Consider the following 12,547-nt stretch of genomic DNA (forward strand, 5'->3'; position numbering starts at 1 on the left):
TTGACACATAAAAATACACTAGACTTGAATACACTAGAATGGAATGGAAAAGCAACAGAACAGAATAAATAATTGTTGTTTAATCAATTGGTCGGATTTGACTCTTTGTAATTGATCATATTTGATTCTTTGCGAACCTATTTGGGATTTTCTTGGCAAAGATACTGGAGTTTTACCATTTCCTTTTCCAGATGAGGAAACTAAGGATTAAGGATTTGCCCAAGGTCACACACAGCTAATAAGTGACTGAGGTCCCATTTGAACTCAGATCCTGCTGATTGCCTGGCAGCACCTAGCTACACCTACAAAATAAATGATAGAATTCAGTTTTCCCAATTTTCTTTCCTTGTTGGGGCAATGGACAGAAATACTTTTGCTTTAATCTGTTATTCTAATTCCATTTTCTCCTTTTTAGACTCTCTCTCTAATCCCAGAATAAAATTGCTGTTCTGAAACTAATAGGTCTAACACATGATTCCCAAGTTAAAAATTTCTACATATATGCCTCTCAGGAATAATATGCATGCTCCAAAGACAAGGATGCCCAAAATAAAGATAAGTTGTTTATAAATCCATTTTCCTGGTTTTATTAAATGTTCCACTTAAGTACATTTTAAAGATGAATCATTTACAGGTCTGTGCACACTGCCTCTTGCCCCCATGGAAGAAAAAGTTGTTTAAAACCTTATGATAGAAAAACAGAATAGTGTAGCCATGGGCGAAGTGAGTTTGTGTTTTTTTTCTCTCATTCTTTACTGTTATATCAAAATGAATTTAGTTCAGTTTATACCTTAAGAACATACTATGAAAAACCCCTCAAACACATGGCAAAAAGAAATAATGTACATGTCATGTGCTATATAAAACAAGGGATGATGACTGAACTATCAGAAATGAAGAAAGGGATGATTTTGGAGAGCTGCAATGATTTGAGGCTACAGTCCAAAAGAGAATTTGGGACTAGGGAGGAGGATGGGAAAGATAAAGACAGTGAGATAGAGAGAGAGGATGATGGAGGGGAGAGGGAGAGGGAGATAAGAAAGAGAAGGAGGGAGAGACAGAGATAAAGGAGGGGAGGAGGAAGAAAGAAAGAAAGAAAGAAAGAAAGAAAGAAAGAAAGAAAGAAAGAAAGAAAGAAAGAAAGAAAGAAAGAAAGAAAGAAAGAAAGAAAGAAAGAAAGAAAGAAAGAAAGAAGGAAAGAAAGAAAGAAAGAAAGAAAGAAAGAAAGAAAGAAAGAAAGAAAGAAAGAAAGAAAGAAAGAAAGGAAAGAAAGAAAGAAAGAAAAGAAAGAAAGAAAGAAAGAAAGAAAGAAAGAAAGAAAGAAAGAAAGAAAGAAAGAAAGAAAGAAAGAAAGAAAGAAAGAAAGAAAGAAAAAAAGAAAGAAAGAAAGAAAGAAAGAAAAAAAGAAAGAAAGAAAGAAAGAAAAAAAGAAAGAAAGAGAAGGAAAGAGTGTGTGAGAGAGAGGCAAGGGAAGAGGGAGAGGGAAGAAGACACACACACAGAAAGACAATCAGACAGAGGGAGAGGAAGAGAAAGAGAAGGAAGAAGAGATGGAGAGAGAATTGCCATGACAGTAGAGTCATCAAGCAGAGCAGGAGTTCAAATTAGGTGATCACACAAGAATGGGCAAACATGAACAATTACTAGAAAGAGTATAAAGTAATGGGATGAGCTAAGGTAAGAAAAGGAGAGTGAAAGACTGAGAGCATGATTCAGAGCTATCCACTGAGTGACAGGATCCTTCACTCATCATACTCCAACAAAGGTTTGATGGAACAGGATTTTGCCAAACACACCATCTTTTCTTTTTCAAAGGATTAAATAAATGAAACATTGGGACTGATATGAAGTTAGAGACGATCACAACTCAGAAAACTAAAATCATATAGATAGCAAGATTCCCTACATGTTCTTTCTGGCCCCAAATACCCGAACCATATCAGTATTGTGAAGTCCTAGGTTACTCTCTAAGAGCAGAAAGAAGAAAATCATTTCCCCTTTATTTCCCCACTTAATGGTATTTTATTTTTTTCAATTACATATAAAGTTAGTTTTCAACATTCGTTTTAGCAAGATTTTGAATTGCAAATTTTTTCCCTGCCTTCCTCCTTTCTTCCTCCCCAAAACAACAAGCTATCCAATGTAGGTTATACATGTGAAATAATTTTAAACATTCCCACATTAGTCATGCTGTGAAAGAAGAATCAGAACAAAAGGGGAAAACTAAGAAGAAGAAAAAACAATTTTTAAAGTAAAAATAATATGCTTCAATCTACATTCAGTCTCCATAGTTCTTTCTCTAAATGCAGATGGCATTTTCTATCTCAAGTTGATTGGAATTGTCTAGGATCACTGTACTGTTGAGAAGAAATTAGTTTATCATAACTAACCATTACACAATGCTGCTGTTACTATATTTAATATTCTCCTGATTTTGCTCACTTCACTCAGCAGCAATTCATGTAAGTCTTTCCAAGTTTTTATGAAATCTGCTTATCATTTCTTATAATACAATCATATTTCATTACATTCATTTATCACAACTTATTCTGCCATTTCCCAATTGATGGATGTTCATTCAATATTCAATTCTTTGCCACAACAAAAAGAACTGCTATAAGTATTTTTATACATGTGGATCCTTTCCCCTTTTTTTATGATCTCTTTAGGATACAGGCCTACCAGTGTTGTTGGTGGATCAAAGGATATACAAAGTTTGATTGCCCTTTGGGCATAGTTTCAAATTGCTCTCCAGAATGATTGGAACATTCAACTCCACCAACATTATGTACTAGTGTCCCAATAATTTTCCCATATCTTCTCCAACATTTATAACTTTCTTTTTCTCACATCTTAGCTGACCTGAGCAGAGAGAGGTAATACCTTAGATTTGTTTTAATTTGCATTTTCCTCATAATAGTAATTTAGAGATTTTTTTTCATTTGACTATAGATATCTTTAATTTCTTCATCTGAAAACTGCTTGTTCATATCTTTTGACCACTTATCAACTGGATTTGACTTGATTCTCTATATGTTTGAGAAATGAGGCCTTTATCAGAAATATTGGTTGAAAAATTGTTTACCAACTTTCTATTTTCCTTCTAATCTTGGTTGCATTGGTTTTATTTGTGCAAAAAAATTTTTTTTTAGTTTAATGTAATCAAAATTATCCAGTTTGTCTTTCATACTATTCTCTTATTTCATCTTTGGACATAAATTCCTCCTTTCTTCAAAAATCTGACAGGTAAACTATTCCTTGATCTCCTAATATGCTTATAGTGTCACCCAGGGGTTCTCAAACTACAGCCCGCAGGCCAGATGCATCCGCTGAGGACGTTTATGTGCACCACAGGGTTATGGCAAATGGGCTGAGGGGCAGAGACAGAATGTGAGCTTTTGTTTTACTTTTGTTTTTACTATAGTCCAGCCCTCCAACAGTCTGAGGGACAGTGAACTGCCCCCCCCAAATAAAAAGTTTGAGGACCACTGGACTGTCACCTTTTATGTCTAAATCATGAACTTATTTTGACCTTATCTTGGCATGAATGTCACACATGTTAGTCTATGCTGAGCTTCTGACATACAATTTTCCAATTTTTCAATCAGTTTTTGTCAATTGGTGAATTCTTATATCAGAAGCAGGAGCCTTTAGGTTTATCAAACTGTAAATCACTATAGCTTATTACAACTTTATGTTGGGTACCTAATCTATTCTACTGACCCATCACTGTGTTTCTTTGCCAGTGCCAAATGGCTTTGATGACTCCCACTTTATAATACATTTTTATATCTGGTACAGATAGGCCACCTTCCTTTACATTTCTTTCATTAATTCATTTGATAGTCTTAACCTTTTTTTTCTTCCAGGTGAATTTTGTTATTATATTTTCTGGCCCTGTAAAATATTTTGGCAATTCAATTGGTATAGCACTGAATAAATAAATTCATTTAGTTAGATTTGTCTTTTTTTATTATATTAGTTCAGCCTATCCATGGGCAGTCAATATTTTTCCAATTACTTAGACCTGACTTTCTTTGTGAGAAAAGTATTTTGTAATTAAAGTCATATAGTTTCTGAATTTATCTTGACAGAAGGACACCTAAATATTTTATATTGTCTACAGTAATTTTAAAAGGTAATTTCTCTTTCTTTTTCTTACTCTTGGGCTTTGCTGTTTTTTTGTCTTATAATAAATTGCTATAATCTCTTTGCTAATATTTTGTTGAAAGTTGTTGAAACAATATTCATTAGGGAATTTGGTCTGTAATTTTCTTTCTCTGTTTTGGTTCTTTCTGGTTTAGGTATCAGCACCATGTTTGTGTCATAAAAAGAATTTGGCAGTACTCCTTATTTGCTTATTTTTTTCCAAATAGTTTATGTAGCATTAAAATTAATTGTTCTTTAACTGTTTGGTAGAATTCACTTGTAAATCCATCTGACCCTGTATATTTCTTCTTAGGGCTAATAACTTTTCTTATCTTTATTATTGATGCCTTGTCCAATTTCTTTCTTTTTCTTTTTTTTTATTAAAGCTTTTTTTTTCAAAACATATTTATGGATAGTTTTTCAACATTGACCCTTGCAAAACTTTGTGTTCCAAATTTTCTCCCCCTCTTCTCAAACCCTCCCCTACATGGCAAGTAATCCAATATATATTAAATCCAATATATATTAAACACGTGCAATTCTTCTATACATATTTCTATAATTATTGAAAAATCATATCAAAAAGGAAAAAAATGAGAACAAAAATAAAATGCAAGCAAATAATAACAAAAAGAGTGAAAATACTATGTTGTAAACCACATTCAGTCCCCACAGTCCTCTTTCTGGGTACAGATGGCTCTCTTCATCATAATACTATTGGAATTGGCCTGAAACATCTCGTTGAAGAGTCATGTCCTATAGAAATGATCATCATAGAATCTTGTTGCTGTGTACAATGATGTCCTGGCTCTGTTCATTTCACTCAGCATCAGTTCATGTAAGTCTCTCCAAGCCACTCTGAAATCATCTTGCTGATCAATAATATTCCATAATATTCATATACCATAACTTATTTAGCCATTCTCTAACTGATGGGCATCCATTCAGTGTCCATTTTCTTTCCACTACAAAAATAGCTGCTGCAATCATTTTTGCACATGTGGGTCCCTTTCCCTCCTTTAAGATCTCTTTGGGATACAGATCTAGTAGAAACACTTCTGGATCAAAAGATATGCATAGTTTTATAGCCCTTTGGGCATAGTTCCAAATTACTCTCCAGAATGGTTGGATCAGTCCACAACTCCACCAACAATATATTAGTGCTCCACTTTCCCCACATCCCCTGCAACATTTGTCATTATCTTTTCCTGTTATCTTAGCCTATCTGAGAGGTGTGTAGTGGTACATCAGAGTTGTCTTAATTTGTATTTCTCTAATCAATAGTGCTCTAAATCACTTTTCATATGGCTAGAAAGGGTTTCAATTTCTTCATCTGAAAATTGTTCATATCCTTTGATCGTTTATCAGTTGGAGAATGACTTGAATTCATATAAATTTGAGTCAATTCTCTATATATTTTAGAAATGAGGCCTTTATCAGAACTCTTGAATGTAAATTTTTTTTTCCCAGTTTATTGCTTTCCTTCTAATCTTGTTTGCATTGGTTTTGTTTGTGCAAAAAGTTTTCAACTTAATGTGATCAAAATTATGTATTTTGTATTCAATAATGTACTCCAATTCTTTGGCCAAAAATTCCTTCCTTCTCCACAGATCTGAGAGTTAAACTATCCTTTGTTCCTCTAATTTGCTCTTTATATCGCTCTTTATGTCTAAATCATGAACTCATTTCAACCTTATCTTGGTATACGGTATTAGGTGTGGATCAATGCTTAGTTTCCACCATATTGATTTCCCATTTTCCCAGTACTTTTTTGTCAAATAGTGAATTTTTATTTCAAAAGCTGGGGTCTTTGGGTTTATCAAACACTAGATTACTATAGTCATTGATTACTTGTCCTATGAACCTAACTTATTTCACTGATCGGCTACTCTATTTACTTATCCAGTACCAAATGATTTTGATGACTGCTACTTTATAAGCAGGCCACCTTCATTTGCATTTTTTTCATTAATACCTTTCAAATTCTTGACTCATTTTTCTTCCAGATGAACTTTGTCATTATTTTTTCTAGATGTATAAACTATTTTGGGGGGAGTTTGATTAGTATGGCATTGAAAAAGATTAATTTAGGTAGTATTCAATTTCTTTTTTCAAAAATGGGTTTATTTAAGAATTTTATTTTCTCTTCTGTTAATTTATACAATATATATTTTTAAATATTCATACATTTCACTTACATTGTCAGATTTATTGGCATACACTTGGTCAAAATAGTTCCTAATTATTGCTTTAAACTTTTCTTCATTGATAGTGAATTGACTCTTTTCATTTTGGGATACTGGTCATTTGACTTTCTTTTTTCTTTTTCTAATCAAATTAACCAAAGCTTATCTATTTCATTGGTTCTTTTCACAAAACCAACTCTTAGCCTTATTTATTAATTCAATAGTTTTAAATTTTATTAATCCTTTGATTTTCAGAATTTCTAATTTGGTATTTAATTGGGGGAGTTAATTTGTTCTTTTTCTAACTTTTTTAGTTGCATGTCCAATTCACTGATCTTCTCTATCTTTCTTTTATTCATGTATTAGAGATATAAAAGAACTACTTCAACAGCATCCCATAAGTCTTTGTATATTGTCTCATTATTGTCATTCTCATGAATGAAATTGTTGTTTCTATGAATGATTTCTTGTTTGATCCACTCATTCTTTAGGATTAAATTATTTTGTTTTTAATTAATTTTTGGCCCATTTTCCCATGGCCTTTTATTACATGTAATTTTTATTGCATCATGATTTTAAAAGTAAAAATTTAATATTTCTGCCTTTCTGCATTTAATTGTGAGTTTCTATGTCCTAATATATGGTCTGTTTTTGTGTAGGTTCCATATACCACTGAGTAAAAAGTATATTCCTTCTATCCCCATTCAATTTTCAAAAATAGAATGCTTCATGAATTTGCATGCCATGCTTGTGCAGTAGCCGTGCTATTCTTCTCTGTGTCATTTCAATTTTAGTATATGCACTGCTGAAGAAGCATTCCTTTGCCCTTTCTAATCCTGTGGTTTATCAGATTAGCATATCAATTTATGAACTGGAAAATTAGGGTCAAATACTTAATATTAATTGTGGTGGCACAAAGTATGGAATGCCAGCTCAAGATTAGGAAGAACTGAGTTCAGACCTGGCCACACACAATTACTAGCTGTATGACCCTGAGCAAGTGACATAACCTCATTTGCCTCAGTTCATCTGTAAAATAAGCTGAAGAAAGAAATAGTAAATTATTACAGTGTCTCTACCAAGAAAACTCCAAATAGGATTACAGAATCAGACATAACTAAATTCATAAAGCAATAATAACAAAATTGTAGAAGTTTCCTGATACATAAAAGAGAATTCTATATAACAGTTAATCACCATTTATTTATTAATCTGTTATGAGCCAGGAACTGTATTAGACACTAGGGATACAAATAAAAAGAATGAAATCATCTATATTTTCAAAAAGATTACACTATGATGGGGAAAACAACAAGTATATATCTGAGTATATAAAGAAAAACTATAAATAAATCCAAAGAAGTGAAAGATAAGGGGGAGGAGGCACTTGCATTTGGGAGGAGAGCAGAGATCAAAAGAAATTTCATATAGATGGTACTTATTTTGTATATTGAAGAAAAAAGAGATTCTATGAGGCAGAAGTTTGGAGGGAGTGCATTCCACATAGGAGAGATGACCTATTTAAAGGCATGCAGCTAGAAGACTAAATATTGTGTTTAAGGAACAGAGAGGACTCATTTGATGGGTTACAACATATGGGATGGGGAGCAAAATATGATGGGGCTGAAAAGAAGCCCATTTTAGTATAGTAATATACATAGATATTTCAGCACTTTTAATAATATTAATATATTAATTCATGCAAGAAATTGAAATGTTTGTGCTGTCACAAGCAAAATAAGAAAAGTATGAATTAGTTTAAAAAAAAAAACCTAGAAAAAGTAGGATGCCACAGACCCATTTCATTATCATGTTTCTAGCTAAAAACATAAGGTTCATGATTAATTCTGTTTACTTGTAGAAGTCTCCTTATTTTCTTGATTTTTAAAGCCTAAAATTTGGGGAAGGGGATAGATCCTGAAAGCAACTGCTCCTCTCTACTCCCACTCTCCTCAAACGTCATTAATCTTAAGATTCTCACCCCCTTCTTCTTGCTTACCAAAAAAGACAATGTGATTTCAGGCAAATCATTTAACCTCTGGGAATTTCTTTCATCATCTGTAAAATGAAAGTGTTGTGACATTCCACCAAAGATCCCTTCCAGCTCTGTGATTCTATGACTCATACAGAATCACACAGCAAGCTGGCCCCACATTAATTGGAATCAAGATCTCTTCATGTTTACATCCTTTCTTGAGCAAGTCTTTGGCACTTGGAGCAAAAATACTGCTTTTATAAATATTCCTCCCCAACCTTGTTTTCTAGGCAGAAAAGAGAGGAAGATAAAGTGTGTATGTAAAGATGGTCTTTCTGTTCTAGAAGAAAGAAACCTCTTTCCTTTCAAATTTCAATCAAACTGAGACCTGTTAAAGACCTTAGTAAAAGACCAAGGTCTTCCATTGCATCCAGGACTATCTCTAGTTATCCTGGGATATACACATGTACAAATGCGCACACATGTGTATTATGTATATGTAAATATGTGTGAATATATTTGTTTTATATATTACTATTAGACCCAGATAGCTCCAGAGGAGAAAGCGAGGCTGGCAACTTTGCACAGCCCTTCTCCCCCAATTTAAATCCAATTCATTTTCATGGCATGGTACCACCTCCCTCATGGCATGGTCCTTTTAAGAAAGAAGGACAAAAAGTAACAAGCCAATTAAGTTTTGATGAATAAAGTTATTTCAAAATACTTTTGCCTCAGAGTTTAAGGGGAAAAAATTCAGCAAATTAATACAATACTGATAGTACAGATCATTTCTTTACATCTTCTCAACAGATTAGAATATCTTAATGAGGTTGATAATCCCACTCTCAGAGACAGATAAAAGGAAAAGTATGAGACTACTGGTAAAACCACAGATGACTGGTTTCCTTATCTATTCCAATGACAGTCTGTTGTTCCTTTAAAGTAACCCTTTGTATTCTTTAGCAAAGTCAAAGTACCTACTCCTTAAAGAAGTGTCTGCTGGAACCATTCTAAAATAGAAGGGAGAGCAGAAGGGTAGCATTTGGAGCATTTTCTTTACTTCAAAAAGTACATGAGAATGGGAGGAGAAGTGTGACTACATCATTTACCTTGAAACCTTTCTAGCTAAGATCAGAAGGCACACTATAATTACATGTTTCCTTCCAAAGCAGAAACCCAACAAAAAGAGAGTAATTTTGGTATAATTTAAAACATACCCTTTACTGTTTTTAAATAAGTAAAAGGATTTTTATATATTCCCATGTCTTTTTTTCCCTCCTCAATTTTTGCAGTTAACTGTACATTTTAAAGCCAATTTTCCTTTAATCTAGACTAATAATGTATACAAAGAATGGCTTCTACCCTGAAGTAAAGTATGCTCTGGGTAAAATTATCAATATGTCTTTGCATCTAACAGAAAGGTACTAGAGTAAAAAGTGTTCTAATCTTTCTGTTGTATTCAATCATTGTTGGCTAAACCCAGATTATAAACCAAAGCAAAACACTGAAGTGAAATCCATTCTTTCAGCCCAGGGAGAGGAAACGTTTCTAGACCTAAAGGAAGTGTGTGATATCCTGGAAAAACAAGCCCAGATGCCAAGAGTCATAATGAACAGCTGAAGCCTACATTATTACTATGGGTATTATTTTAAATTAAATCTATGTATCCAGGGTTGGAAGGCACACAAATTTAAAATAAACATTCCTGGATTATTAATGTTTGTTTGAAAGGCACATCCATACACAAATTTGGCATCTGTATAATTAGAAAGGTGAAAATAAAGAAGGAGCTGTACAAGGAGTCAGGAGACATGAATTCAAGTCCTGATCTTGCCATTAACTGTGTGACTTCATCCCTGAGCCTCAGTTTCCTCATCTCTATATAAAGAGACTGGCATAGATGATCACCCCATGGATTTAAAGTTGAAAGGACCTTAGTGAGCATCTGGTCTAAAGTCTTCTTTTTATAATGGCCAACTTCATCTTTCATATATAGCCTACATGTTCTCCAAGACTTCTAATACTCCTAAATTTCTTTGGTAATTTTTAAGGTCCTTCTTAGGTCTCTGAAATTCTGAAATGTAAGAAATACAAATATATATTTAATAGCACTTATAATTAGGCACATCTATTTGATAAGTGACATTTATTTTCCAGAGCCTCAAGCAGAAAATTTCAGGCTAGAATATTTTTGTTATATAGCAACACCGAAGGTAAAAGGTGGTATTGCAGCCTACCTTTACATGTCCTGAAGTTATAATGAATTCTGAGGATATAAATAAAGGAGCTAAATTCAATGAACTGAGTACTGAGGCAGGGAAGAAATTTCTCTGACCTGGGAAAGGAGAGATAAAGAACATGGCAGAGAAGAAACCCTCTAGTGACAAAGTGATAAAACTTATACTTTCATCTGTACCTATATCAAGTGCTTTAACCATTGAATTATTATTTATTTCTGGGCCTTATGAGATGGTGATCTGGATAGAAAGAAAATGATAAATTCAAACAACCCCCATCATTGAAAGCCTGAGAGATGGGCAAAAAAAGGTTTTTGATAAATAAGATAGGGGAAGGGTATGAGAACTATATGTAGGACTTTGAGATTCAGGCTTGTTTTCACATTTAGGAAACTGAGACAACCAAAAGCTGCTGTTGGAGCCAAGCTTTCTGATTGCCACCAGGTTTTGGGGGGCAAGTGACCACTGATACTGCAATGGAATTGCTGGGTTCTCACAAAAAAAAAAAAAAAAAAAAGTAGCTGGAACTGTGAATTGTAGCTGCAGCTACTCTTAACGTGCCCTATAACTTCCGTTCCACTGTGCTTTAGGAATTTCATGGCTGCACTCAGAAAACTGGGAAGGTGCCTCTGAATCAGTTTGGGAAAATGTCCAGAGGCTGCATGTAGGAACATTTCATTTTTTTAGTTGTATTTTTGTTATGTTTCATAAACTATGTTATGTAAGTATATATGTATACATATATTTTTAAGTCCTATGAATTTTAACCATAAAGAAAACAGTCCAGGTACAGCTAGCCTTTGAACACCATCCACATGTGAAATCATTGGTTATAGCAAATGGAGAAGTTTTGAATACTGTGGATATGTTTGTTTACCTTGGCAGGATACTTTTCTGAGATGAACACATTGATAATGAGGCTGACACAGAGCTAGCTCAGTGTTTGGGAGGTTCCAAAGAGAAATGTGGGAGAGGAGAAATATTAGGCTGCCTACCAAACTCAGGGTCTATAGAGCCTTGGTGCTGACCTCATTGCTGTGTGCATGTGAAATCTGGACAGTCTACCAGCTCCATGCCAGAAAACTGAATTAGTTCCATCTAAATGGTCTTAAAAAGATCCTGAAGGTCACCTACAAAATCAGGTACCAAATTCCGAGGTCCTTTCTCACAATAAATTGCCAAGCATTCAAAGTCTCTATCAGAGAGCACAATCAGATGGCTGGCTTGTTTAAGTGTCCAATGAATGCTCACCCAAAAGACTATGAACTCACATGGGTCAAGTGCTTAGATGATGGTGGAAAGAAGGGAGACAAGGACATTCTAAAGGTCTCTCTGAAAAACTTAAGAACTGATTGTGTGACATGGGAGACAGGACCACCCGGGATAGCATGTCCTCATGGGCAAAAGAAATGCACAATGTGCAAATTTAGAGCCATTCCACCCAAAATGTTCACAGGACTTTAGGGGCCCAATTTGGGATGGGTACTTGTCTAATCAGTCACATCTGGACACACTATAACATAATGATGTCATTGTGATCATCTTGGAGAACTAAGAACAACCACCAACCATCTAGATATTTAGGAATCACACTTCCTATTTAATAAAAAAAAATCACAAATAGTGCTTTAAAATATAGAAAGCACTTCACATATATTAACTCATTTAAGTCAACAACTTTGCCAGGTGTACACCATAATTTGCCACAGTTATAATACCCTGTTTTAGAGTTTTGAGTAACTTTCCCATGGACATATTTGAACCCAATTCTTTATCATTCTATGCTTAGCACTCTGTCCACGGAATCACATTGCCTTTTTCCACCTAAAGGGGATAACATCTGCTTATTCTTTTCTTACCCTTCCATAGTAATAATTTTCAACTCAATCTACTACAGAAGTTGCTCCCTTCTTGAAAATATGTACCTCTAATTTAATGGTAGAAATAAGTGGGAAAATATCATTCATGTTATAGAAATTAATTTTGTGAGAAACTTTGCT

General features: G+C 34.0%; 1 protein-coding gene and 1 non-coding gene across 2 annotated transcripts in view; one reads left to right on the forward strand and one right to left on the reverse strand.

Moving 5' to 3' along the window:
* The window catches only part of SEMA6D (semaphorin 6D), an 820,805-nt gene that overhangs the window by 554,049 nt on the left and 254,209 nt on the right, over window positions 1-12,547 (forward strand). The window lies entirely within an intron of this gene.
* Window positions 7,047-7,150, reverse strand: LOC141559159 (U6 spliceosomal RNA). Its single transcript, XR_012487243.1, has one exon. It is a non-coding gene; the product is annotated as a U6 spliceosomal RNA (small nuclear RNA).

This window comes from Sminthopsis crassicaudata, chromosome 2, assembly GCF_048593235.1.
Source record: "Sminthopsis crassicaudata isolate SCR6 chromosome 2, ASM4859323v1, whole genome shotgun sequence".
NCBI classification, from domain to species: domain Eukaryota; kingdom Metazoa; phylum Chordata; class Mammalia; order Dasyuromorphia; family Dasyuridae; genus Sminthopsis; species Sminthopsis crassicaudata.